The following is a 20,491-nucleotide window of genomic DNA, read 5'->3' on the forward strand; positions in this document are numbered from 1 at the left end:
TAGAGATTTTTTTATATAACATGAAAGGTAGAGTTTTAATGCTACTTGTGTCCAGAATTCAGTTGAAAATCGAGGCAAGTGTTTTAGGTACACAAATGTGATCTTACTATGGTTATGATGATGACAATGACAATGGAGAAATAAGACAAATTCTAGAAAGGATTTCAATCTTACGGTGGAAATGAGCAAGTAAGAACAAATGATGGAGGCTACAAGCTGGCTAAGAAGTAGCATGTTTTGTGTTTGAAACGCTGAAGCCATGTAGGATAATTTGAATATTGCTAACTAGGTACTGGCATTGATGACAAGAGTGGAGATGACTAGCTGGAGGGCGAGGCAATCACTCGAGAGAAAGCCGCTGCAGTCTTGTATTTGACAATTAATTTTGCATTAAAATAGCCGCACTAGAGTCCCCCAGAGATAATGCTGCTGGAGAGAATTCACGTTTATGGGAATCGAAACAGAACACGGTGAATGACCACAAAGACAGCCCTCCTTCGGCTGCTTCCTTGTATGTGTACGTGTCTATGAACTGGGTGCTGCCCAGGTTTGAGGTATCCATTCTTCCTTTAGGCCTTTCCCTCAAGCATGTGGTAATCTATGATAAAGCACTGATATTCAACATTTTCTTTGCAATAAGTATTATGAAACCATTTATTAAGGACCGTAATCATAGATGGTTCTGTCAGGGGCCATAGGCCCCCAAAACCTGTCTATTCTCTGTCCTATGAAGTTTATAATCTCAGGCAAGCAGGATCTTGTGTCACATGACCAGTCAGTACAAGATGGGCAAAGCAGACAAGTGATGTGGATGTTAGGGTTAATATGCACAGAGCACTACACGATGTAGGGTTAATTTCTAGGGCGGCCGTGACAGAGTACCAGCAACTCAGTGGCCCAAACAACAGAAATGCAGGGTCACACAGCTCTGGAGGGTGGAAGGCCAAGATCAAGTGTCAGTAGGACTGGCACTGTCTGAGGTCTCCTTGGTTTTTTCGAGAGCCATCTTCTCTCCCCAGCCCCTGGCCCTGTCCTGCCCTTCCTCGGTACCAGGGGTTGAACCCAGTGCCTCCTGTATGTCAGGCAGGTGCTCCACCACTGCGCTCCATTCCCAGCCTTTTTCTCTTCTCTTTTTTCTGTTTTTGAGACAGGACCTAAGCTGCCCAAGATGGCCTCAAACTCGTGACCCTTTTGTCTCAGCCTCCAGAGTAACTGGGACCCTAATCCCTGCCCCACCGCACTTGGCACTTCTCTATCTCTTTACCTCATCTTCCCTTTATATGTATCTCTATATCCAAATTTTCCCTTCTTCGAGGACACTAGTCAGAAGTCCCACCCTAATGAATCACTTCAAACTTGATTACACTGTAAACATCCTATCTCCAAACACAGCCACATTCTCCAGTCCTAAGGGTTAGGACTTGAACATGAATTTTTTTCTGTAGGTGGGGACAACTGAGCCCATAGCAAATGTGGTAATGGATTGTGAGTTTGAGAAAGTAAGAAAGGAAAGCACTAAGCTCTTTGCTCAACCCCAGTAGGTCTAGGATCGGGGAAACTGTATTTGATACATAGGCAAAGTAGGTGTAAAGAGAGTTTTATCCCAGTGCTCTGCGAGACTGAGGTAGGAAGACGGCAAGTTTGAAGCCAGCCTGGACAATTTAGCACCCTAGCTAGACCTCATCTCAAAACAAAAAATAAAAAAGGACTGGGGATATAGCTCAGTGCAAAGGTCCTGAGTTTAATACCCCGTAATCCAGGTTCCACTGAACCTAGAGAAAAGCCAACACATGGAGTACTCCCCTCTCTGGGTCTATAGGTTTCACTGCATGGTCGAGACTCATTAAATAACTCAGGACTTTATCACTGGAGTTTGCACAAGTCTGGCACGGTTGCCTCCTTTGTGCTGCCTATGCTAAGACCACGTGCCATCCATCAGGAAGCACTGCCGATGTGCCATGACATTCCTGAAAATGCAGCATGTGCAGCAGTGCTGACTGCTCAAATTCTTGTTGCCTCCCACACCTTTCTCAATGTAAATGTTTCTTTCTTTAACTAAGGTGGAATTCACATAACATAAAGCTAACCATTGTAAAGTGAGCACTCTAGTGGCTCTTAGTACATTCACGATGTGTCCAACCAACACTCCTAGCTAGTTTGAATTTTTTTCATTACCCCCAAAGGAGACCCCACTTCCATCTCTCACTCTGCATTGGCCACTCCACTCAGCCCTGAGTAGCCACCAGTGTGCATTCTGACGCCATGGATCTAACTCTATTTCACATAAATGGAATCATACTGGCCGTGACCTTTTGTGTCTGACTTCTTTCATTCCTTTTAAATATATTTTTATTTGAATTATACATATTTAATGGGATACAGTATGATCTTTCAATGCATGTAAACAATATGTAATTATCAGATCAAAGCAGTTGGTGGCTTTTTTCATTTCAGATCTCAAGATCCACTCACTTCGTAACCCACATGAGTTCTTCAGTCCTTCTCATGGTTGAATAATAATAACATTTCATGAACATACCATGGTTTGCTCACCCAATCATTCACTGACGGACATTTGGGCTTCCACTGTTTGGCTATTGTGACTAGTGCTGTATTAAACATACATATCTATGTATCAAACGGATTATCAAACGGTACTTATCTCCAATCTACTTTTGATTTTCTAAATTTAAATAGCAAAAATATTCCTTCAATAGTTCATCTAAAAAGTGGTTAGTCATATATGCATATAGTCTTTTAGAAAGCTAAACAGTATTAGGCTTATTTAGAAAAAAACCCCAAAAACAACACCCTTGTCCTATCCCTCTCCACGTCCGAATTTCCTCCCCGGAATTCTTGGCCCCATTTCTCTCCTTCTTTCTCATTGCCCAGCTCCAGCTCCTCTGTCCAAAGCCAATGACTCCAGGACTCAACTTCCAGCTCCAATGCGAGAGTTCACAAAGTGGGACCCGCGGCAGTGCAATGTGAAAAGGGGACTTGAGAGCCACTCCCACACCTTCACTCACCTTCCCTCACTTCCCTAAGTGGCATCGCATTCTGCTAAGTCAAGTATTTGTTGGCATTTCCTGTAGCCTGCTTTCTCTTCTATTCTCTTGGTCTTTATGTATTTGCACACTTTATTCCTTTAGTAATATTTACTAAAGTCCCAGAAACTATCAATATGTTACGCTAAAAGATAAAGGCGAGTTTGCAGATTTGACTAAGATTAGACCTTGAGAAGTGGGTGAGGTGGTACACAGTTACAATTCCAGCTACTCTGAAGGCTGAGGCAGGAGGATTGCAAGTTGGAAGTCAGCCTGGGCAAACTAACAAGACTTTATCACAAAATATTTTTTTTAAATCTGGGAGTGTATCTCAGTGGTAGGTACAACATTTATGTAGCACATGGGCCAGGGATTTAGCTCAGTGGTTTGACCACCTGACTCAAAAGTGCAAGGTCCCGAGTTCTATCCCTGGATCCCTGGTACCAAAAAAAAAAAAAAAAAAAATGTATGTAGCATGCTAGACCTCCTGGCTTCAGTCTCCAGTACTGCACAAACAAACCAAAGTGTGTGTATGTATGTATGTATAGACTGATAGACAGATATAGATATAGATATATAGATATAGATACCCATGGGGCTGGCTAATTCCAAGGATGCACAACCTACATCAGCAGAGTTCCCAGAGTGCCATCATACTGCTTTCCAATTTCTTTCTATGATTTTGTATACACATATGCTTTTACCAAAATAGCATCATCCTGTATATCTTTTTTCACTTATTATATTATCTACTGTATATAGTATATACAGTATTTATGTATATTATATATAATATATATACAGTACATTGCTACAGTAACCTCCTAGGCTGCAATGATTAGGAGTGTGAGTCAGAAGTATGACTTCCTGCTTCAAATACTGGCTGGAATACTTATCAGCAAGAGATTGAACCTCTTCATTCAGGTTCCTCAGCTATGGAATAGAAGGATCACATTGCCTCATAATTTTGAGAGAGGGTGAGATGTGTCTTTACAAATCAAGTCCTTAGAAGTCTGGTTGGCATATAGTAAGTACTCAGTAAATGTTAGCTCACTCTTATTCTATAATTTTGATGGCTGTATAGTATCTCATTGTGTGTATTAATCTAATCATTTCTTACTGCTGGCTATAAATAATTTAGGCAAAACATTCGATGGTCAATTAACATCCTTATCATTAAATCTTTAAGTACATCAACAATTATTTCTCTAGAATACATTCTTAGAAATGTAATTACTGGTTCATAAAATATAGACATTGTTAAAGATTTTTAATCTACATATTTTCCCTCCAGAAATGTGCCAATCTATACTCCAAACAGATCTTGAAAAAATTCTGTTTTCTGCCAACCATCATCAGCAATATGATTTTTTATTTGAAAAATGTATTTGACAATGTATTAAGCCCCAAAAGTTGATGAGTCCATCTTCTGTTTCAGTATTATTTATTAAGCAGTTCACTCTTTCCTCACTACATTTAAATGCTTTCAGATAACACTAAATTTTTATATGCATATATGTGAAATTTGTTTGTGAAATTTTTATTATGCTGCAGATTACTTTTCTGCTCATGGAGGTTTAATCCAGGGCTTTTGCACTGAGTTACATCCTGAGCAGCCCCTTCTTTTTGCTCATTTTGATGTAGGGTGTGGATAGGATGCTAACTTGTACATACTGTGCTCAAACTTGTGATTCCTCTGCAAGCATGTGCTGCCACACCCAGCTTGGGCCACAGATTTCTATATTTCTATGTGCTACATATACAGCTTAATTTGAGGGATAATTGATAATGTTATAATATTAAATGTTCTCATCCAAGAACATGATATGCCTACTGCACAATAAGGGCTTTCAGAAACTATTTAGAGACAATGACATTCTTCCAGAAACACCTCTGTTTTGAGGAGGTCTCTTTGTTTTCAATATTTAAAATTAGCTTTACTTTTACCTCTTCAAATTCAGGACATTTTGTTGAAATTTCTGCCTGGTTTACTTTATGTTAGACTAGAATGCTTGTACATTTTAAAATTTCTACTAACTTTCATTTTCATCGGTTATTTTTATTTTTAAATTATTTATTTTCTCTTCTATATATCTCAATGCATTATCCTAAGAAATAGCCCTTCTTATATTTTAACTATAAAATGTCATCCAAAAATAAGGAGCAAAATATAAATACACAAATAGCAAATACTCATTGTGTATGTTTTTGATTCAATACAAATGAACACTCAGCAAATACTCATTATTTACCAGGTAAATGTAGTACAGTATATCATATTAATATGCTATTTAATAATATGTGAAATTCTTTCATATTTAAAACCAAATGATTAAAAAATAATGATATCAGTGTCACTGCTTGTGGCTTAATAAGCACTCATCCCACACTGAAATCCTCCCAGCTGGCTGGCCTTTGTTGACTTCCTTTAACCTTGTCCTCAAGACAAATTGCACTTGATTGGCTTTGTGGCCTGCTCATGCTGCCCCAGGGACGCTGGGAAGATGTGCTCATTGTGCACACTACTCACATTGGTACCCTCAGCTCTTCTACCTGTTTTGGACTTCCAACTTCCTCAGTCCCTCTGGACCTGATTTCCCGTCCCTTTATCCTCTGGGCTTCTTGCTGTGTCTGTGAGATGTTTACTATACCACTATTGGAAACAGAAAAAAAGAATGAGACACAATATAAGCCTATGAATAAGAAAATTTTAAAGTTTTAATCTATTCCACTACTGACTACTAGTATGATCTTGAGCAAGGTATCTAATTTTTTGTTCCTCAGTTTCCTTAATGAAGTGGGAATATTAGTAATATCTGTGAGGTGGTTATGGTGTTTCTTTATCACCGAAATCTTTATGATGATGAAATAGTGGCTAATATTTATAAAGCGTTAAAACGGTAACTTAGCCACAGTAAGCAGTGTATATATATGTTGGTTAAACAGAAAGAGAAAAATAAGGCAGGGTGGGGATCTGATGATATCTTGGTCAGTTCAGGTTGCTATATCAAAAGTACATCACAAGCAATAAACATTTATTTCTCACTGTTCAGGAGACTGGGGAATCTAAAATTAAGGCACTAGCAGATCTAGTATCTGGAGACAGCTACCTTCACATTGTATACGCATATGGTCAAGAAGGAGAGCTCTGGTTTCTTTCTCTTCTATAAGGACACTAGTCCCAACATTGGGACTCCACCCCCATGACTTCACGTAAGCTTAATTATCTCAAAGGTCCCGGTCCTAATACTATCCTATTGGAAGGTGTTATGGCTTGTGTTTAGATGTTCCCCCAAAGCCTCACATTGTCATAGGTGGGGCTTTTTCAAGGGTGGCTGGATCTAGAGTGTGTGACACTGGAATTGATTCATGGTACAATGCTAGGATCAAGGGCACTAGGATTAAGTGTGTGAGTGTTACCACCCTAAGTAGCCTGAATAAGATATAAGAGATAGAAAAATCTGTGATCCTCCCTTGGTTTCTTTGCTACCTTCTCCCTGCCACGAACTGTTTCACCTCTATGATCCCCATCAGCCATGCCACCCTGCCTTGGAGTCAGCCGATTATGGATGGAAACCTCTACAAACTGTGAGTTAAATCTTGGATGTCAGGTATTTTGTCTCAGCAACTACCAAAAGAAAAGTAACTACCAAAGAGGGTAAGGTTTCAACATATGGATTTTGGAAGAACACAGTTATGAAGTTTATAACACAAGAAGTGCCAGAGTATTTGGAAAAACAACATCAGGATCTTATAAGTCATCTTTAATAAGTAAAGGTGCATGTGTGTGTGCACACGCATGTGTGTATACACACAATGACATGTAAAATAAAAACGTTTGATGTAGAATAATATATATATGATTATATGTACACAAATACCACGTGTATACATATATGAGAGCATTTGACTGCACACAAAGAAAATTATATGAAGGAATACATCCTAATTTCTGATTGTGATGTTATGACTTGTGTCTAGATGTTTCCCCAAAGCCTCATGTGGTCATAGGCTGTGTTGGAGGAGGCCGAATCTGAAGTGTATGATTGATTCGTGGTGGGGCTAGGCCGAGGGCGCTAGGATTAAAAGCGTGACTGCTACCCGCCCTAAGTAGTCTGAGTAAGATAAAAGGGGCAGAAGGAGGCTGTTAAGGTCTCTTGCTTTTGCTACCTTGTAGGCACCATGAACTGTTTCTCCTCTGCGATGCCCCTCTGCCATGTGCCACTCTGTCTGGGAGCCAGAAGATTATGGACTGAAACCTCTACGAACTGTGAGCCAAAATAACCCTTTTCCTCTTTAACTTTGGGTGTCTGGTATTTTGTCTTGGCCAGGAGAGAAATGTAGCTAACACATATGGTAACTTTCTGGAGATGGAATTTTTACTTCACTTGGCTAATATTGATCCAGTAGTAGCAAGGGCCTATGGATGACTCATTAATCTTGGTCAATAATCTATAGTTGTAGTCTTGTCTTTAGTCTTAGTCTTAGTAGTGTTAGTCTCAGTAGCCTTAGTGAGTGGGAGAGGACGGCCCACCAGGAAATCTCAAAAGGGTGGTACCAATAATCTTAGGCTTCCCTTTATTCCTTAGGGAACTATAATGTAAACCTGTAAATTGTGACCTTAATCTTCTTTAGATGTGCTTCCAGCCACAATTCTGATGTGTTTTCATCTTCTGTATAGATTCTCTTGAGGGCCTAGTCCTGTCTGACTGCATATAATATTTCTACCTAATTTATCTGTCTATAATATTCCCCCTCTGAAGATGTAGCCCTAACTGCAGCTAGGGGAGAATGGGCATAATTTCCATCCAGCTGCTTTCCACCTCCCCTTTTTGCATCAGCATCAGATTCATTTATTTATCTTAGAAGTCCTTATAAAGTTAGTTATCATACACACAGATTCACAACCAAACTAACAGGTAAAAAAAATGTATAACACGTAACGATTATTCTAAGCCAAGGCACACTTTTAGATATGTTGTCTATGGTGGACATTGTGGCTTATATCGAGATGGTCCCCAAAGTCTTCTGTGCTCACAGGTGGGGCTTTCAGGAGGTGGCTGGATCATGGGTGTGTAACAGTGGATTAAGGGTATAATAACTGGGTCATTCCACTGATTGGTTTAATATAGTTCTAGGTGTAGTTAATGGGAAGGCCCACACTAGGTGTGAGTGGTACCAACCAATAGGCTTGTAGCCTGATTAGGATAAAAAGGGAAAGGAAGACTCGCTGCTTGCTGCTTCTTGCTTGCCCTCCCATGAACTGTTTCATCTCTGCAATGCCCCTTTGCCATTCCCCGCTGCTTTGCAGCCAGCTGACTATGGACTGGAACTTCTACAAACTGTGAGGTAATAAACTTTTCCTCCTTCAACTTATGGGTGTCGGGTATTTTGTCCCAGCAATGAAGAAGTAACTAAGACAGTGTATTGCATAACCCTTTTCTCCTTTTTTCTATTGTCTGTCATTTATTTTGCACTTTATTTATATATTGTTTCTCATGTAAGAGAAACTATGCAATATTTAAGTTCATGTGTCTAATTTACTTCAGTTAATATTATGGTCTCAAAGTTCATCCATTTTCCTACAGATGACTCAAGTTTATCCTTCTTTATGGTAGAAGGATATGTAAAACCAACTCCATTGGTTATAAACACCACATTTTCTTTATCCATTTCCTGTTGTGAATTGTGTTGCTATAAACATGGACATGCATGTATCATTCTAATATGAGGTTTTCAACTCTCTCAGAAAGATACCTAGACGGGGACTACCTGAGTCAAATGGAATTTCTAGTTTCAGTTTTTGAGGAATTCTTTGTACTTAAAATTTTGGGGGAATTCTTTGTACTTACTTTGTAGCAAACCCAAGTTAACTCTTGGCTCACTTTCAGTTTCTGTGGGGGTTTCCCAGTGCTCAGGGATCCCTCTATGAGGTGCCCCAGTTTCAGATTCAGCTCCTACAGGACATAAATTCCAGAGGGCAGACGATGAGATTTTCAGTTTGGTTTCCCTGTACCTGCAACATCTCATTCATAGAAGGGGTTTAAAAAAATACTTGTCTAATGAATAAATGGATGAACAAAGGAAGGGAAAAGATACACATAAAATTTCCCCAATTGTTCCTTTTTTATTTTGAAAAATTATTTTTCTCTAAGATTATGTCCTTCCACTTTTTTTGGTGTTGAACTGTTTTTTCTGTAACAGTGGTGGTTGCCTCCATGCAAAGGACATGTACTTTCCCCTGTGATACTTTTTACCTTTTTATTACCTATTTAAAAAGGAATAAGTCCACATTAAAATAAAATGTAGTGTAGTAGTCAGTCATGGTGATACACACCTGTAATCCCAACACTGAGGAAGCTGAGGCCAAAGAATCACAAGTTTGAACCCAGCCTGGGAACTTAAAAAGACCATCTCAAAACAAAATAAAACAAACTTTAAAGACAGCTAGGGATGTAGCTCAGTGGTAGAGCGCCCTTAGGTTCCATCCTCAATGCAAGAGAAAAAAAGAAAGAATAATTGAATTATTTTCTTTTATGATGGCAAATTTTTTCAAATGTCTATGATTGGCAAATTAAAACTTAAAATTTGCAACCCTATATCAATTTCACAGTATTTAATTTGTAGGTATTTTGAACTAAAACCAAATTTCCAAATCCCAAAGTACTGAATAGAGTCCTTCACACATACTTTGCACTCAAATATATGATGAATGAAGAACCACTTCTAGTTGACATGAAAGGCTCAGAGTTAAGCTATATACTTTACAACAATAAGAGAGTCCCTCATGACACTATTGAGGGTTCTTTTTCCCCATCACTGTAACCTCTTAATTGCTCTCCCTACAGCTAGGCTCCCCTAGCTCTGATCAGTTGCATGCACATTTGAGGTGCACTCAGGCAGGTGTTGCAGGCTGCAGAGGTTTGGGGAGAACTCCCCAGTATCCAGATGCCCATGGCAGTGGGTGGCAAGTGAGGCTATTTCTCCCTGTGTCAGAGTCACTTGGGGCTTGTTATAAACACAGGTTCCAGAGCCCTGGGATCTGAATGGGAATGAAGATCCCTGGAGTATGTTGTGAAGAGCAAGAATGCCTTGAGCTATAGGACCCTCTGCTTCTGTGCCCTCCCCTCTCCCCAACCTGAAACTCCTGAGGACCAGAAGCCAGGTATTCTTCCCTCTGGGTTGTCAGGTCCATATGGGGTGGAACACAGAGGATGCAGTCTCTGAATGAAGTCTTTTGTATGAAGTGACTAGTCTGTGTTTAAGTTTTACTAATTTTTCCCCGTGAGTGAAGGTTTATTATAAGGACACGTGCAGGACTTTGTTATGGGTTAAACTGTGTCAGCCAAAAAGGTATGTTAAATCCTAATCCCAGTACCTCAAAATGTGACCTTATATGGAAACAAAGTCCTTGTAGGTGATGTCACACTGGGCAGGGTGAGGCTTCACCCAATGTGACTGGGAAAAGGGGCAGACACCATGTAACAATGAAGGCAGAGGCTGGAGTGCTGATGTGACGAGCCAAGGCACATCAAGGCTTCTGTCCAGCGTCTCTGAGGGAGCCCAGCTCTGGCCTCTAGAACAATGAGAGCTCATTTCTGTGGTTTGAAGCCACTCAGTCAGTGGTAATTTGTTACAATAGCTCTAAGAAACTAACATAGACTTAAAATGCAATACTCCCTGGAGGATAATTCCTCTATCAAAATTTTCTGTGTTTACCTTAATGGGGATAATACAATTTGAACTACTCATTTTCATTGAGGTGGTAAAGCACTGCCCTACCAAGATCTTTCCACTGGAAATGTGTTAAAATGGTGTGCACACTGTAACAAGGGGCCCCCACTGTACAAGCTGTGGGGATTTATGGCTAAAGGTTGCTCACTAGCCCCCTGCAGACCTCCTTAAGATGTAGACTTGGATTCAGGGGTCCAGGTATGGCTGGAGGCTCTGGTCTTATGGATGCTGCTGGCCTCAGACCACACCTATGGCAAAAAGGTTTCCCACACCCAGGTCTGGGAAAATGGTGGGATAATTTACAGATGGATTCTGGGAAAGGATGAAATTTTCCTGAGATAGAACCCTGCCAGTTGTGGAATGTGAGATGTAACAGTGACACAGGAGATCATATTCCTTTTGCAGGATTACTTACTTTTCCTGGACTCCAGTTTGCTGATGAGTAAACAGTTAAAATAGCTTGCAAAAAATCACAGACTCTGCTGTTAGCTCCGTTACTTGCTTGTCCGCTGCCTCTAACCTCTCTCTAGGATTAAAACGCTTTTCCTAAGTCCAGACGCACTGAATACTTAAAGATGCCTTAATAATAATAATATTAAAGCTAAAGAGCAGTGGGCCAGGGATTTAGCTCAGTGGTGCAGCCGCCTGCCTCACAAGCGTAACGTCCCCAGTTCGATCCCAGGTACAAAAAACAAAACAAAACTAAACTAAACAGTAGTATCCTTGGGATACTGGGATTTAGCTCAGTGGTTCCGGTGCCTGCCTCGCAAGCATAAGGTCCCGAGTTCGATCCCTGGTACCAAAAACAACAACAACACACACAAACAGTAGTATCCTTTAAAGAAAGCCTGCATTTTTTTCACTTGTCAAACATGTAATTATTAAAGCACAGACATTTATTGTTGGACATTTTAACCACTGTATTAGAACTGATGACAGGGTAGAGTAAAATAGAAGCTAATGTTGGGCCAGGGATTTATCTCAGTGGCACTGCACCTGCCTCAAAAGCACAAGGTCCTCAGTTTGAGCCCCAGTAGCAAAAAAGAAAAAAAGAAGCTAATGTTGCTTTTAATAATTGACAATGTGAGAAATGGATTTCATCTGGTTAAGAACAGCCCTAAGGATACACTGGATGGATGAGCTCTTGTTCCTTCAGAATACAGCATTATAGGAAATGTAACACACCTCTAATTCCAGTCACTCAGGAGGCTGATGCAGGAGAATCACAAGTTTGAGGCCAGCTTGTGCAATTTAGAAAGATCCTGTCTCAAAGCCAAAAAATAAAGAGCTGAGAATGCAGCTCAGCAATAGAGCACTTGCATAGCATGTCTAAGGCCCTGTGTTCAATGCACAGCAACACACACGCACACACACACACACAGAAGTACCCCCACATCTGCACACAGGCACATATACACATACATGGATCCACAATACTGAAGTGCCTTCTTTTTCACAGGGTCCTGTACCCGCCTCTGTGTTGACAACTCACCCCTCCCCTGAACCCTGCACGAGTCACTGACTGCATCTTTTTGGTCTTATTACTGTGAAGAAAACATCTTTATTTCTACCACATTTAACCCTAAATTATTTAAAAGAACTTAACCAAAGCTATGGCCAAAACAAATGTGTCGTGTGTATCATTTTATTCTTGGGTCTGGTTTTATCATTTTTGGAACTATTACAAGGCTTCTGTTAAGCATGTTGGATGTTAAGAGGAAACAGACTCTTGGCAAATGTGGAAAGCCAATTACAGAAAACACCCTGCTAGAGGGAGAGAAACGAGGGACTGGGGAGAAATTTGCCTCTCCCTTTCTCTACTGCCCAAAACATGGAAGGGAACTGCACAGAAGAAAAATACTACTGTTCATCTTTGTCCTTACTGTTCTATTCATAGAAAAAAAGAAAAAGACAGTCAACTGATTCTTTTCAGTTAAATCTTATAATGTCTTAGGGGACAACACGGAATTACTTTTCTTCTTTTCTTTTTGAATTCCAATTCAGACATTTATTTATTCATTTATTATTTATTTGGTCTTTTTGAGACAGGGTCTTGCTATGTATGTAGTCCAGGCTGGCCTCGAACTCACTATGTAGCCCAGGCTGGCCTCGAACTCAAGGTGATCCTCCTTCTGTTTCTGGGTAGCCTGCTTCCAAAGGTGGCTCACCAATTAAGCATTAGCAGGTTCTGGGTTGCTCATCTCTCCTTCTGGAGTTAGATTCCAGGTTCTTCTCATCTGGAGCAAAGAATTGAACAAAATGAGCAAAAAACAGTGACAAACTTTATTCTAGAAAGTAAAAGTGAAGAGTAGGGGAGAAACTGGCTTGGCAGAGGGAGGTTGGCCTGAGTAAAAGGAAAAAATCAATAAAAGGACACCTGGAGAAAGCAGGGCAGCCTATCGTGAGGAAAGCCATGATGGTGAGCTCTTCTTGGTATCTGTGTCCTTTATGCCATCCACATCTTGAGGAAGCCCATGAGAACTGGAATTACCTTAAGGTAAATCTGATACAGGAAGAAGTAATATTTCCAAAACAAATAACTTGGAGAATGACTGTTTGCTATACAAAAAAGAAAAAAGCTTTGTTACTAATAAAGAAATGAAATTGTATTAAAATTTTAAATAAGAAATGAAGTTGTATTAAAATCTTAAATGTTTCAATTATAAAATTTATTGAACATTCCAGAGCATACCTGCTGTATTCAGTGTGGTAAAAGCATGCTATCATACAAATACTAATTAAAGAATATAATTTTGGGCCAGGGATTTAGCTCAGTGGTTCTGCCACCTGCCTCGGAAGCGCAAAGACCCGAGTTCGATTCCCAGAACCAAAAAATAAATAAATAAATAAAAATAAAGAATATAATTTTAACTACTTGAAATAAAGGAAATTTCAATTTGAACTGATTAAATTTAGAGAAAAACTACAAGTATAGAAAACCTAGAAGAAGAACCAATGGAGGAAAAAAATTGATTTTCAGTTTCCATTCAGTTATTCCTTCATGATGTTCTACCATGCATGAGATATTATACTAAGCACCAAAGATCTACTTACCATTAAGACACAATGTTCAGCCTCAAGGAATTTCAGCTTTGAAAAGGCAAAGCGGCAAGTACAATGTGGCAAAAGAAGAAAAAAGTATAAAAATAATAAAATCAACTGGGCAAGGTGGTACATGCCTGTAATCTCAACACTTAGGAAGCTGAGGCAGGAGGATTATCCCAAGTTTAAGGCCACCCTGAATTACATAGTGAGACCTTGTTTCAAAATACCGAAATAGGGCCGGGGATTTACCTCAGTGGTTCTGGCACCTGCCTCACAAGCGCAAGGTTCTGAGTTCGATCCTCAGTAACCCCCCAAAAAATAAATAAATAAATGAATAAAATTGATACAATGTGGAAAACTCAGTAACAACACCTACATGCAAGGAAATCTAGGAAGTCTTCATGGAATAGTCTTGTTAGAACAGCATATGCAAGGTTCAGAGTTGGGGGGTGGATTCTAGGGGGTTCATTTGTATCAGAGACTAGAGTGCGGAAGGAAAAGCATGCAGATTAAATTGGAGGGGCTAGACCTTGATGCATATCTGTTCAGGTACCATCTAAGGTGGGAAGGAAAGGCATGTTCATTTAGGAAGTATAAATGGACTTTGAAGGAAGTGAGCAGAGTTAAGGAAATCAACAAGGTGCAACTTTTAGCTCAGTGGTTTTGCCGCCTGACTCGCAAGCACAAGGTCCCGAGTTCAATCCCTGGTACCAAAAAAAAAAAAACAAGGTGCAACAGCCCCAGCCCAGCAGCAGTGAAAGCCATCCCCAACCCTAGCCTGTGGGGTGACAGACAAGCAACCACTCCAGCTAGAGCCAAGGAAAAGTGACCATCTGTTGAGCACCAAGAAATACTAGAATAGAGATAAGTAAAACATGCATGCTATTGTAAGTATTTTTATATATTTTCAAGATGTTTTCATATAGTCACCAACTTATGATGATCTGACTTACAGCTTTCAATTTGATCATGTGAAAGCTACCCACACTACCATGTTTTTCAGTTTCAGTACAATATTCAATAAATTGCATGAGATATTCAACATTTTATTGTAAAATAGGTTTGTGTTAGATAATTTTGCCCAACTGTAAACTGATGTAAGTTCTCTGAGTATGTTTAAGAAAAGTTAGGCCAAGTTACAATGTTTGATAGATTAGGTGTATTTTTTTTTTTTTGGTACCGGGGATTGAACTCAGGTCCTTACGCTTGCAAGGCAGGTGGCCGAACCACTGAGCTAAATCCTGGCCCTAGATTAGGAGTATTGAATGCAATTTTAACTTAATATTTTTATCTTACCATGGGGTTATGGTGACATAACTCCATAAGTCAAGAGGTATCTGCATTTGAATTTGAGAAGTATCAAATGGTAAAAGCTTACTTATGGAACTTGTTAAAACACACCCACTAGCTAACACAAGGCAAGGTGGTTGTATTTAGCCCTGCCATTCAAGGCTCCTCAAGTGTTAAAACCTTGGTCCTGGTCACCACTAGTGGCAGTGTGACTTGGTGAAGCAGGTTTGGCAGCTGCTGTTCTTTCTTCTATACTGCTGTGGGTATGCTGGACAGTGTTTCATCTCCCATTTTTGACCAAGAATAGAGTGCAAGAGCTAGCTTCAGGTGCAGGTGGGAGGGAAAGATGGGTGGATACAATCCTTTCACCCCTTCCCCTCCCAGAATATCAAATCCTAACACTTATCTTTAGTCAAAAGAGTTAAACAGGGCCGGGGATTTAGCTCAGTGGTTTCGCCGCCTGCTGCGCAAGCACAAGGACCCGAGTTCCATCCCTGGTACCAAAAAAAAAAGATTAAATTTTTTATTAGTTCATGTTTGCAGTACATAAAGATTACATGCATTGTGGGGAATTAGTACATGTACATAACACATCTAAATTCTTTTTACATCCCCTTTCCTGTCTCTCCTTCCCCACTCAATCCATCTCTTGACCCTCTTCACATTTTAACACTGTCGCCTGGAAAATGAATGAAAGGGCTAACACAAAAATTTTTAAATGAGTAAACTGTCCAAAAGGTCCAATTAAAAAATGGATGAATTGGCTGGGAGTATAATGCAGTGGTAGAACACAAGCTTAGTATACACTAGCACTTGGGCTCAATCCTCAGCACCTAAAGGGAAAAAAGGATTAATAATCCATAGATTGGAAAACTCAAACTTATAGAGGTGGGTTTTTTTAATGAGTGGCTGAAAAGACAGAACCATGACTTTGAGTAGTCCCACGGGATCTTAGGGCTAGCTCTGTACTCACCAGGCCTTGGGCATAGGACCCAACCTCTAGAGCTTTAGTTTCCACATCTTTAAAACGGGGATAATAATTATACCTGCCCTTAAAAATGTTGTTTTGAAGATTAAGACACAACATAGTGTTTGGCACATATCAAGTATCTCATACATAGTGTTACTGTTTATAGTTTTATGTGGAATAAAAATTAACAATTTCAATGCTAGAAATTTAAATAAAAGCTCACACTATGTTTCATTTCTGGGGAGAGCTCTGATTTCATAATTCTGCTTTTTTATTTCTATATTGTAATAGGTGAGGGTGAACAGCCCAAAACAACTGTCATTTGAGGAAGCTGTGACAATATTTTTTAAATTTCCTTTTGCATCTCTTCCTTTTTCCTCCACATTAAAAAAGTAAAGACAGGCTAGGGATGGTGTCACACACCTGTAATCCCAGTACTTGGGAGGCTGAGGCAGGAGGATCCTCTAGGGTTAGAGGACAGTCTGGGTTACATAGTGAGTTCAAGGTCAGCCTGAACTACATAATGGGATTCTGTTAAAAAAAAAAAAAAGACATAAGTTTGAGAAAAGTCTGTAAAATAAATTTATTTAACATCAATTTAGTTTAGTGCAAATACCTCTAATGAGACATCAGGTGATGTCTCTTACAATAAATCATGTCACAAAATTTATCTTCTTTTCTAAATACTTTCCTTCCTCCATTTGTCATTTCCAAGTCTTTAATTCTTGTTACTCGATTAAGTGAAATCAGATTTTTTAAATTTTGAAAGCATGAAAATGCAGCTTAAAAATCTTATATAATACAAATCTGCTTTTGTTTTCTACCTAGGTTTTTTTTGTTTTATTTTTTTAAAAAAGCAAATGTCAAGTTTACTTTATTCCAAGTTCTCCGAACATTTTCTGTGTATCTTATTTAATGTGCATCTCTCCTTTCCTGTCTTTCTACATCCACCCTTTAAGATTTTTTTCCCATGTACTCCTTTGATACTAGTAACAAAATAGGAAAAATGGTTACTCTTTATTATATTCCATTACCTAGAAAACTTAAGAAAATCCTCCTGTTCACACTAACTGATCTCCATACATTTCTCTAATTTTCCTTTACTCCAAATTACACTAAAAGATTACAACCTCCATATATTTTCAAAGATAATCCGGAAGAACTACACTCTGCTCAAGGGCTCTTTAAAAGGTCTCAGCTATTCCAAGGCCTTGAGGTATGATCTAAATACACAGCATATACTAAGATTGCAAAACTAGAATCAGAATATTGTCACAATGGAAGCAAAGTTAGCTATCTGGTCTAGTGGTCTTCATTTCACACACGCGAAAAACAAGACCCAGAAAGGTTGAACTAGGACAAGATCTACAGCTGTGTTAACACCAGTTAATTTTGCCTAAAATGTTACAAAAGAGATTAATTTAGATCCTAATTAAAGGACTCTTGACGTTTTTATAAGCTGTTTTTATAATTTGTCTCTTTGATTCTTTCAATATTGTTCATTTTAAGGGAAACCTTTATGTCAAACAATAATTTTATTTCCTCGTTAAAGACTGTTTTGTATTTATTAAACAGCATCTTTAAACACCATTCTCACAATCTGTGCTCGCAAAAGTTACCCCTTCAGACCACTGCGTTCCCACATTCCTAGGACTCCTGGCGGGCGGCGATCGCCGACCCGGACCCTCGCCCCGCACCCACTTCCATCCGGGGAAGGGCGGCCAGGCAGGGACAGAGACGGCCGCCACCAGACAATGTCCTGCATTCACGACGGCCTCCGCCAATCACAGGCCGGCGCCTCCTGGCCCCGCGCGGCGCCACCGGCCACCGCTCCGACCGAAGCAGAGCCTGGCCTCCGGGCGGCCATCTGCGGCCACCCCGGGGCGGGGCGCCGCGCTCCCGCTGCGGCCGGCCGAGAGGGCGGGCTTGGGCGGCGGGCGCCACAGCGTCCCCTCGGGGCAGGGGTCGCGCACGGAGGGCAGGACGCGCCGCCCCCTCCGGCTCGAACGCGCGCTGTCCCTTTAAGACGAGCCTCCGGGGGGCACTGACATCCGGGCTACCGGGCTGGCGACAGCGACAGCCCCTCGGTCAGTTTCTAGTCCCCGAAGAATGCCCGGCTCGCCGCGGCTTGGGAGCGCAGCAGGGCAGGAGAGGTCCTTCGAGGCACGTGAGCCCCCACCCCCAGCCTGTGGCTGCCCAGTCACGGTCGTCACCATCCCCACCTCGCGGACGCCCGGGAGCCCGGACGCCAGAGCCAGCACGCGGGTCACGAAGGCTAAGCCCGCGGGGCCGCGCACCGCGCGGCCTTCTCGAGCCCGCCCCACCTCCTGCGCGTGCCCAGAGGGCGGGGCTCTTTACGAGTAGCCAATCAGCGCCGGGCATACCGGGACCGCCCCCTGAGGTCCTCGCAGGGGGTGGTGAGGGAGGGAGAACTTCGTAGGGGGCGCCCGGGCGAGAAGCAGTCTGAAGGAAGCGGATCGCCCGCCGGGCTGGGGAGCTAGGCTCGGGGCGGGCTGGCTGCTGCGGCTCCACAGCTCTCGCCGAGTGGGAGGGGCGGGAGAGGCGAGGAGGGTAGCAGACCGTGCGTGAGAACCCGCGCGCGCGCGTGCGCGCGCGGGCGGGGGCCAGGGGGCTGGGGGCGGGGAGGGGGAGGCGCCGGAGCAGGTGGTGCGTCCGGAGTGGGCGGGAGCGGGGTAGCCGGTGCTGGATACTGGAAAACCGGGGATGGATGGGCTGGCTTAACAAGCGAACAGCCAGAAGCTGACAGTGTGTGTGTTCATGCCGGACAAAGAATTATTAAAACTTGCGTACTTAATGATGGAGTGAGATTTTACTCCTTTCATTTTTTTTTTTTTTTTTTTTTTTGGTACCGGGAATCGAACTCGGGACCTGGCGCTTGCGAGGCCGGCGCTGGAACCACTGAGCTAAATCCTCGACCCTCCTTTCAGTTTTTTAAAGTGACTGCGTATTTTACACGGTGATACTTAATAAAATGGAAAGTTGATCATTTAATATTTTGTAAGGGTTGGGAGAAAGGAACAAAAAGCAAAATCCATTTCTGTGATCCTGCTACAAATTTGAGAGAAAATGTGTTCCACATTGGCACTGAGTTAATCTGTAGGTAGCGGAGGGTAAATTGGCGAAACAGTGTAGTAACTACTGCCTATCCTGAAGTGTTATTTTTTCTGCCCGTGTCGTCATATTCCCTAACCGCCACGCAGCATGTTTTGAGATTCGGTGTACATTTGGAGAAAAGACAAATACAAGCACTGTCAGGCGCACGGATGGAGTTCCCTGGAGAGTTATCTGGGTCATATTCTCTGTGCGTGCTCTTTGTGGTCCTGTCCGGTCCAAGAACACCATCTTACTCCCAGACTACCCCTGTCCTGAAAAAAACCTTACAACACATTCCACACGGAGCTCCAGACCTATCCTGCAAACTTCTCATGTTTCCCATCTCTGCGACAGGATTAGTATAGCCCGACCATCAGGCCCTCAATCCGTTTCGCACCCCTATTTCGTGTTGTCTGGTTTTCACTCCTGCCACCTGCTTGCCCCGGTGTAGGCCGAGCGTCTCACCTGGGTCACTGCAGGTGATCTCTGGCTCCGCCTTTGCCCCTCCCCCACCCCGACTGCACAACCACATAAATGCTTTAATTTGAATTCGATCGTGTTGCTCTCGTTTCAAAAATTTTAAGGGCTTCTTGTCGCCCTCGGGATAAAGTCCTTTCTCCTAAAATTCTCTTTATAATGTCCTCCTAATGCTGTTTCCGCTTTCGTCTAGGGCTGTATCTTTTACATCGGGCCACCCCTGGCTCTTCCCCGGTTCCAGCCAACCTGAACAGCTTTCAGTTCTTTCTCCGTGAGAATCCTCTCAAGCTGCTGCCACAATTCCTCGTTTCCTTGCTCTGGGTGGTGGCGTCCTTCCCTTCCTGCACGTCCTTCCCCAAAGCAAGGGCTAGGGTGTGAGGGCAGCCCTGCCTCCACAATTGCCCTTCGCCCCACGCCACGGGTGCTTGTGGCCCGCCTGGCTGTTACAGCGTCTCACACCACCCCATCCCGGGCGGGGGCTCCGTCGCACTTAACACTGCTGGAAGTTCTTAGGGTGGTCCCGGCAGCACTCGACCAGCCGACAACCCTCATAGAGAACACAGTAGTGAGCCCAGAAAAACAAAACGGAGTAGCCTTAGACATCTGTGGATTCATTTTCTTTACCTTGTTATATTTTTCTGTTTTGAATTCTTTCTGAATTACAAGTTTCTTTATAAGAATGTTTTTTAAAAAACCTGATACAAGATTTCAGTTGTTATTTTTGTCACAACTAGGAATCTCTTTTAGCAGCAATAGTTTGGTGTGGTTTATGAAATGAAATTTGGGAGCCATGGCTCCCTGTTCAATCCAGATGGGC

At 41.8% G+C, this 20,491-nt stretch overlaps 1 long non-coding RNA gene across 3 annotated transcripts; it reads right to left on the minus strand.

Moving 5' to 3' along the window:
• Positions 1-5,455: 5,455 nt before the first annotated feature.
• On the minus strand, positions 5,456-18,413 carry LOC110348598 (uncharacterized). Of its 3 annotated transcripts, none has more exons than XR_015442697.1 (7): positions 18,306-18,413; positions 16,507-16,614; positions 13,833-15,607; positions 13,156-13,281; positions 11,964-13,015; positions 8,897-9,001; positions 5,460-5,697 (listed from the first exon to the last, which is right to left on the minus strand). It is a non-coding gene; the product is annotated as an uncharacterized LOC110348598 (long non-coding RNA). The 3 variants fall into 3 exon arrangements; XR_002393952.2 differs by having other exon boundaries at positions 5,462-5,697; positions 13,156-13,337; XR_015442696.1 differs by having other exon boundaries at positions 5,456-5,697; positions 13,156-15,607.
• Between the last annotated feature and the right edge of the window lie 2,078 nt (positions 18,414-20,491).

This window comes from Heterocephalus glaber, unplaced genomic scaffold (assembly GCF_053883595.1).
Source record: "Heterocephalus glaber isolate CG9 unplaced genomic scaffold, H.glaber_assembly_v1.0 deba00001553, whole genome shotgun sequence".
Lineage (NCBI taxonomy): Eukaryota > Metazoa > Chordata > Mammalia > Rodentia > Bathyergidae > Heterocephalus > Heterocephalus glaber.